At 31.9% G+C, this 7,189-nt stretch overlaps 1 long non-coding RNA gene across 1 annotated transcript; it reads right to left on the reverse strand.

The window, feature by feature from the left end:
• Positions 1-568: 568 nt before the first annotated feature.
• On the reverse strand, positions 569-1,844 carry LOC114380947. Its single transcript, XR_003659905.1, has 3 exons — positions 1,628-1,844; positions 1,165-1,536; positions 569-929 (listed from the first exon to the last, which is right to left on the reverse strand). It is a non-coding gene; the product is annotated as an uncharacterized LOC114380947 (long non-coding RNA).
• Positions 1,845-7,189: the final 5,345 nt, after the last annotated feature.

A 7,189-nucleotide genomic window follows, 5' to 3' on the forward strand; every position in this document is an offset into this window, starting at 1 on the left:
GCGGAGAAGCCATGGAAAACAATGTCGTACATGTGGATTATGGAAGCGATGTAGGAAATGGAAGAGAAGGAGGACACATACTAGTGTTTGTGGGTTCGGAATATGGAAGGCTTGGTTCTGTGATGGACTTGGATTATGAATGTTTTTTTTTCTTGGGAAGAAAAAGAAGGAGTGGTGTGAGTGTTGCTATGAAAAGAGGAGAATGAGAAAGGAGGGAAATGGAGCTATTGAAGAATGAAGTTGAATAGGACCAAAATAAAAGATAGTGACACTTTTAGTCCCTAAATCTCTTAGATTAATTATTTCAAAATTTAAAAATTAACTGTTAATAGAAAACTAAAAAAAATCAAATTAAAACTCTTCAAAAACATAAAAGATTAAAATAAGACTTTTAAAATTTAAGGTGGAAAAAAATACAAAAACACAATATACGGGATATTTAATCTAATTTCAAATCAATTAATTTATTCCTTATACTTATAAAAATTGATAGAATTAGTCCTTGTGCCTTGTGCATTGCCCGGTAGAAATAAATATTCAAAATTAATTAAATGTTTTAAAAGATGCATTAAAATAAACTAGTGTTTAATCATATACAAATAGTTGTGTGCCTGTGTTTAGGTTTGTTGTCCCATAATAATTCTACCTAACTCTCGTGTTTGTGGTCTATAAAAAAAAACATAGATATGTTGCGTCTAATCTACCTTTTGTAGGCTACAAGGCTATAACTACACGATGGTGCACTAACACCAGTTTGTTTTACAAAGTAACTCTTCAGGATGAACTTTCATTTGCGGCCACTGCAGCTTAAAACTCATCAACTTCCTCTCTGGTGCTTCTGCTCCTTCCTTTCCATTATCACTTATTGTCTTAATGTCCCTCTTATGACAGAGCTCTACAAGATGTCTGACACAGTAGATCTCCCCCTCCTAGAAGAACCAATGTATAAAAATGTAGCATAATTTGCAAATATATCAATCAGGAATAACAATGCATTTAAATTTTCATTTCATATATCGTTTTCTGCAGTGTTCCTAACATTCTGCGATATGCAAGGAAGGTAACGGCTAGAAATGCCCCTCTAGACATAGGAAAAATACAACTCAGAATCACCATTGGAAAAAACAGAGAATTAACGAATCCTTTTTATTTGAATTTACCTACCTCCCTGAGACTCGAGTACGATTTCATTGATGCATCTGTGTCTGTAAACAAACACAGAGACAATAATAAAAGTTTACAAAGTCAAAAGGAGTCACGGGTAGCATTTGCCAGTCAAGTCCATAAAGAATGCGAAACTCCATTCTCACTATAGTATCTCTGCTTAAATTATTGGACCGATCTCTCACTATCATTTGTGCAACAAATCAGAACATTAAAAATGATGTGATTTAATTTCACAGTGCAAAGTGTCTTGCGTAGGTTTACCAGACATTCATTGAGCATGAAATTCTCTGTTCTCATCTTGGAGGAAAGTGTGAAACAACAAACTACAACCAATCAAACTTTATCACATGTGCTTCGCCCTTCCAAATCCTAGAGTGTTTTGACGCAAAGGAAATGAGAGAAACGCCAATTAACAAATTTCAAAATTTCTAGCAAGAAGCAAAAGAAAGAGATATATTACCGATAATGTATTCCTCGAAATGAAGCGTTCTAAGTAATTCATTGCCCGATAGGGAATATAGGCATTAATAACTTGGACGTCACATATCTGTGTGTAGCAAAAGACGCAGAAGAAATCAACAAAATAACGACTAAATGTAAGAAACAGAAATCAATAGTTTATTTCATGATTGCAAGATAAATCAGGACAAACAGAACAAAAGAGAAGCATAGATTACTCCACAATTATCACAACTGCACCATACCTTATTGTCTACGGAACACCTTATATAAAGTAGTCCCTTTGTTCAAAAATTATATATGTTTAAGGTTAGTGCACACCCATTACTAAATATTAATTGATAAAACTTTAGACTAAAATATTCCTATTTAATCATGTTGTTGGAATCACCATTAACCACAAATATTTAGATACCGTAGAGTCTAGAGACAATATTAAGTGGATATTCTCATTGATAAATGGTTAGCTATTGGTGACAAAAAATATTCAATGCACTGATAACTGTAAACAAGGGTATAATAGAGAAAGGATTATGAATTTAGTGTTGAATTTGTAAAGCATTTATAGTTTTGGAACGGAGTAATAGGTTTTGATTGTTCATGTTACATTCCATAAACTTAAGCTTTAGATAAACTCTAAAATCTGAATATTATTTTTATATTTTGTTAGAGATAAGAAGAGCAACATGAACAACATGAAAACTAAAGCTTAAAACTTGGAGAAAAGCTTGAAGGTGTTTTATCTTTTACATGCCCAACTCTTTTGAGTGACATTTGTATTAGTTGTTATATTTGAATGTTGCATCTTAGTCCATATTGTTGGACAAGTGACCTTAATAATTTAAAGGAGGTGAATTAAGTTTCAAAATTTTTTCACTAACAAATTTTAACTCCCTTTTAAATTATATATAAAAGACTCAGAATGCAGAAGAAGAAGAAACAATCAATTTAATAATGTTCTTTTAACTGCGCAAGATAAAGTAAACTGTAATAAAATAACTGAGATAAGGAAAGAGAGAACTGCAAACTTGATTTATATTGGTTCGGTCACTTTCTGTGCTTACGTCTAATCCTCAAGCAACCCACTTGAGATTTTCCACTATCTATGTAAATCCTTTACAGACTTTGAACACACCTTGGGATCCCTCGCCCTTGTGCTCAAGATTCTCACAAGCCAAGAGACAAACAGTCTCTTGATTACAACTGAGTTTATGAGATGAACAGAAAGATTTCTCTCCTTTAGAGTAGATGGTACAAATTGAAGTTCCTAGAAGAATTCTTAATAGACTTGCAAGTGTTTGACCAATAGTTGTTTAGAGAGCATTTGACAATTAAGTTCTATTAGAAAAATCTTTCTTGTACTTTTCGAAGTCAAACACACACATATATAAGCCCATTGTTCCTTTTCAAAATAGTTTGAAGAGATGTGTCTTTTCAAAAAGTTTTTCTAAAATTTTCTCACTGGTAATTGATTACATGTTTCTAGTAATCGATTACACATTTATATTTTGAAGGGTCATGACTTTTCAAAGTATTTTCTGAAGTGTTGTTACTGGTAATCGATTACAGACATTTGGTAATCGATTATAGGATTTAAAATTCAAATTTCAAAACCCTTTTTAAAAAGCCCATTTGTAATCTATCTTTGGCAATCGATTACAATACTTGATAATCGATTAATAGTGCCTTGAGTTGTTGAAAATAGTTGTTTGGGGCCAAAACTGATCAACCAGTTTGAGATTCTTTTAACAAATAAACTAAGGCCTTATCTTTTTCTTGATCTTGTTTGCTTGACCTTGAATTAATCTTGAAGCAATCTCTGTTTGCTTAACCTTAAATGTTTCTTGAAGCAATCTTGTTTGCTTATACTTTGGCATCATCAAAAACCTATATATATACATTCACATTTCCCCCTTTTTGATGATGACAACCATTATCAAATAAATTCTTTTGGCATCATCAAAACCTGCATGATTCACATTCTCCTCCTTTTTAATGATGACAACCATCTGTAGGTAAGAAGTAAAAAGAATATCTATTTGTTTTGTTCACTTCCCCTTGATTTTGCAATGATTTATTATATGAAAAAGTTGAAGATTTTATATATAAAAAAATTCAAAAAAATAGATAATTCCCCTTACTATCTTATCTATCTCCCCCCCTTTGTCAACATAAAAACAAATCATGAGTAGAGAGAAGAAAAGCATTCAACAATTTATAATGAATTAATAGAGCAGAGCATACCATACCATGTCGAGTACCAATCATGAATATAAGTATCTTCTAAAGTATCTGTAATATCATCAAGTATATTCTTTCTTGGCCTAATAGAGTTAGTCTCATCAAAAGCAACATGTATTGATTCATCAATAGTCATAGTTCTTTCATTAAATATTCTAAAAGCTTTACTATTTCAAAGAATAACCAAGGAATATACCTTCATCCGTCTTTGCATCAAAGAGTCCTTCATTCATATAATCATATCTTTGATTTAGGTACCCAAATTTTCTTGGTTCCTTGAATGTTAGTTTTAACTAAAGATCCTTTTGAAACCCATATCATTTTTCCAATGCTACTACCATTCTTCCTAATATACACATGTTGATGCACTATGACCTTTCTTACCACAGTAAAAGCATGTTAAGAAGGGAGAACTAGTCTTTTGAGTGGAGGCAGAGAAATTTGCATACATCTTTTGTTGATTTTCAGGATTATATCTTAATCCAGCTTTATCAAAAACACATCTTTGTTTGCCTAATACAATATCTAAATTATTTTTACCAAGAGTAAATTTGGCAAGAACAATTTTTAAATCTACAATTTCTTCTATAAATTTGTCACAACATTCACATGAATGAGATGCTTCAATGTTTTCTTGTATTAAGCATTTAGTATAGGATTGGTTTGTATCTATTGGTTTTAACGTTTTAACTTCAGATTTAAGATTTTCCAATTCTACATTTAATTTCAAAACTTCCTTTTCTAAATTTGAAATAGTTTTCTTAGAAAATGAAACTAATTTGGCAAGTTTGACAGATTCTTTATGCAAGTCATTGAATGCATCTTGAAGTTCATCAAAAGAAATAGATAAATCATAGTTAGAAGATGTTACCTCTTCGTCGCTTTCATAGTCTTTGGCCATGAGGCTTAGATTTATGATTTTGTTTTCTGAATCACTTGATGCATCCATGTCATTATCTTCCCAAGTGATATATGCTTTCTTTTCTTTCTTATCTTTGAAAGTTTTCTTGTCGAATTTTTCCATTCTTCTTTTAAATATAGGACAATCAAATCTCAGGTGCCCAGGTTGATCAGATTCATAGCATTTTGGAACTAAGGAGGAATCTTCTCCTTTCTTCTTTGGATTGAAGTTTGATCTCCTTAGATTTCCTTTGTTCCTTAGGAATTTATTGAATCTCTTTACAAAGAGACTAAAATCATCTTCTTCTTCTAAGTTCTTTTCATTTGAGTCTTCTTTGTCATTTTCCTCATGAATAGAAGAAGATGAGGCTTCGAGTGCAATTCCTTTCTTCTTTTTGTCATTCTCTTCATGTTGATGGATTCTCATAAGTTCCATTTCATGTTCTTGAAGTTTCCCAAAGAGAGTGGCAAGAGACATGTTGGTCAAATCTTTTGATTCCGCAATTGTAGTTACTTTTGGTTGCCATTGCCTGCTTAAAAATCTCAACACTTTGTTAATGAGATCTTCATTAGGAAGTATTTTTCCTAATGATGCAAGATGATTGACTATATGTGTAAATCTCTTTTGCATATCTTGTATGGTCTCATTTTGATTCATTCTAAAAATTTCATATTCATGTGTGAGAGTGTTTATCTAGATCTTTTAACATCAGTTGTGCCTTCATGTGTTACTTGTAATGTATCCCACATTTCTTTTGCATTTTTATAGTTTGAGACTCTAAAATACTCATCCATGCCTAATGCAGAAGTAATTATATTCTTGGCTTTTAAATTATATTGAACCCTTCTTCTTTCATCTTCATCCCATTGTTCTCTAGGTTTTTCTATAGTTGCATTTCCCACTATCATTGTAGGAATGAAGGGACCAATTTCAATGGTTTCCCATATATTTAAATCTATGACTTCTATAAGATATTTATACAGGTTTTCCAATAGTGATAACCCTCACCATTGAAAATAAGAGGCCTATTAATAGAATTTCCCTTAGGAAATGGAAAGTTAGATGAGGCCATAATTATTCTTGAAGTTTTTAAACTTTAGACAAGAATCCTGCTCTAATACCACTTGTTGGACAAGTGGCCTCAATAACTTAAGAGGGAGGTGAATTAAGTTTCAAAATTTTCCCACTTACAAATTTTAACCCTCTTTTAAATGATATATGGTAGGCTCAAAATGCAAAAGAAGAAGCAATCAATTTAATAATGTTCTTTTAATTGCGTAAGATGAAGTAAACTGCAATAAAATAACTGAGATAAGGGAAAAGAGAATTGGAAACTCGATTTATACTGGTTCGGCCACTTCTCGTGTCTACATCCAGTCCTCAAGCAACCCACTTGAGATTTTTCACTATCTCTCTAAATCCTTTATAGACTTTGAACACACCTTGGGATCCCTCACCCTTGTGTTCAAGATTCTCACAAGCCAAGAGACAAACAGTCTCTTGATTACAATTGAGTTTATGAGATGAATAGAAAGATTTCTCTCATTTAGAGTAGATGATACAAATTGAAGTTCCTAGAAGAATTCTCAATAGATTTGCAAGTGTTTGGCCAATAGTTGTTTAAAGAGCATTTGACAATTAAATTCTCTTAGAAAACTTTCTCTTGTACTTTTCAAAGTCAGACACACATATATATAGGCCCATTGTGCCTTTTCAAAATAGTTTTAAGCAATGTGCCTTTTCAAAAAGTTTTTCTAAAATTTTCTCATTGGTAATCAATTACAAGTTTCTGGTAATCGGTTACACAATTATATTTTGAAGGGTCATGACGTTTCAAAGTATTTTCTAAAGTGTCGTTACTGGTAATCGATTATAGGATTTAAAATTCAAATTTCAAAACCTTTTTTGAAAAGCCCATTTGTAATATGTCTCTAGTAATCGATTACAATACCTGGTAATCGATTAACAGTGCCTTGAGTTATTGAAAATAATTGTTTGAGGCCAAAACTGATCAACCAGTGTGAGATTCCTTTAACAAATAAACTAAGGCCTTATCTTTTTCTTGATCTTGTTTGCTTGACCTTGAATTACTCTTGAAGCAATCTTTGTTTGCTTAACCTTGAATGTTTCTTGAAGCAATCTTTTTTGCTTATACCTTGGCATCATCAAAAACTTGTATACATACATTCACACATATCATATCTCTTGTGCATCATGCATCATCATGAGTAAGTGAGAAGAAAGTTTCTAAACTTAGAAAACTTCTTCAGAAGACAAAACTCTCTGTTTTAATTGATTACACCCTTATCGTAATCGATTACAAAAGTTGTCTGAAGCTTCCAAAGTTACGTCTTGTATCGGTTTAATCAATTACACCTTTCTTGTAATCGGTTACACAATTGTTTTTGAGACAATGACTAA

This window comes from Glycine soja, chromosome 13 (genome assembly GCF_004193775.1).
Source record: "Glycine soja cultivar W05 chromosome 13, ASM419377v2, whole genome shotgun sequence".
NCBI lineage: Eukaryota > Viridiplantae > Streptophyta > Magnoliopsida > Fabales > Fabaceae > Glycine > Glycine soja.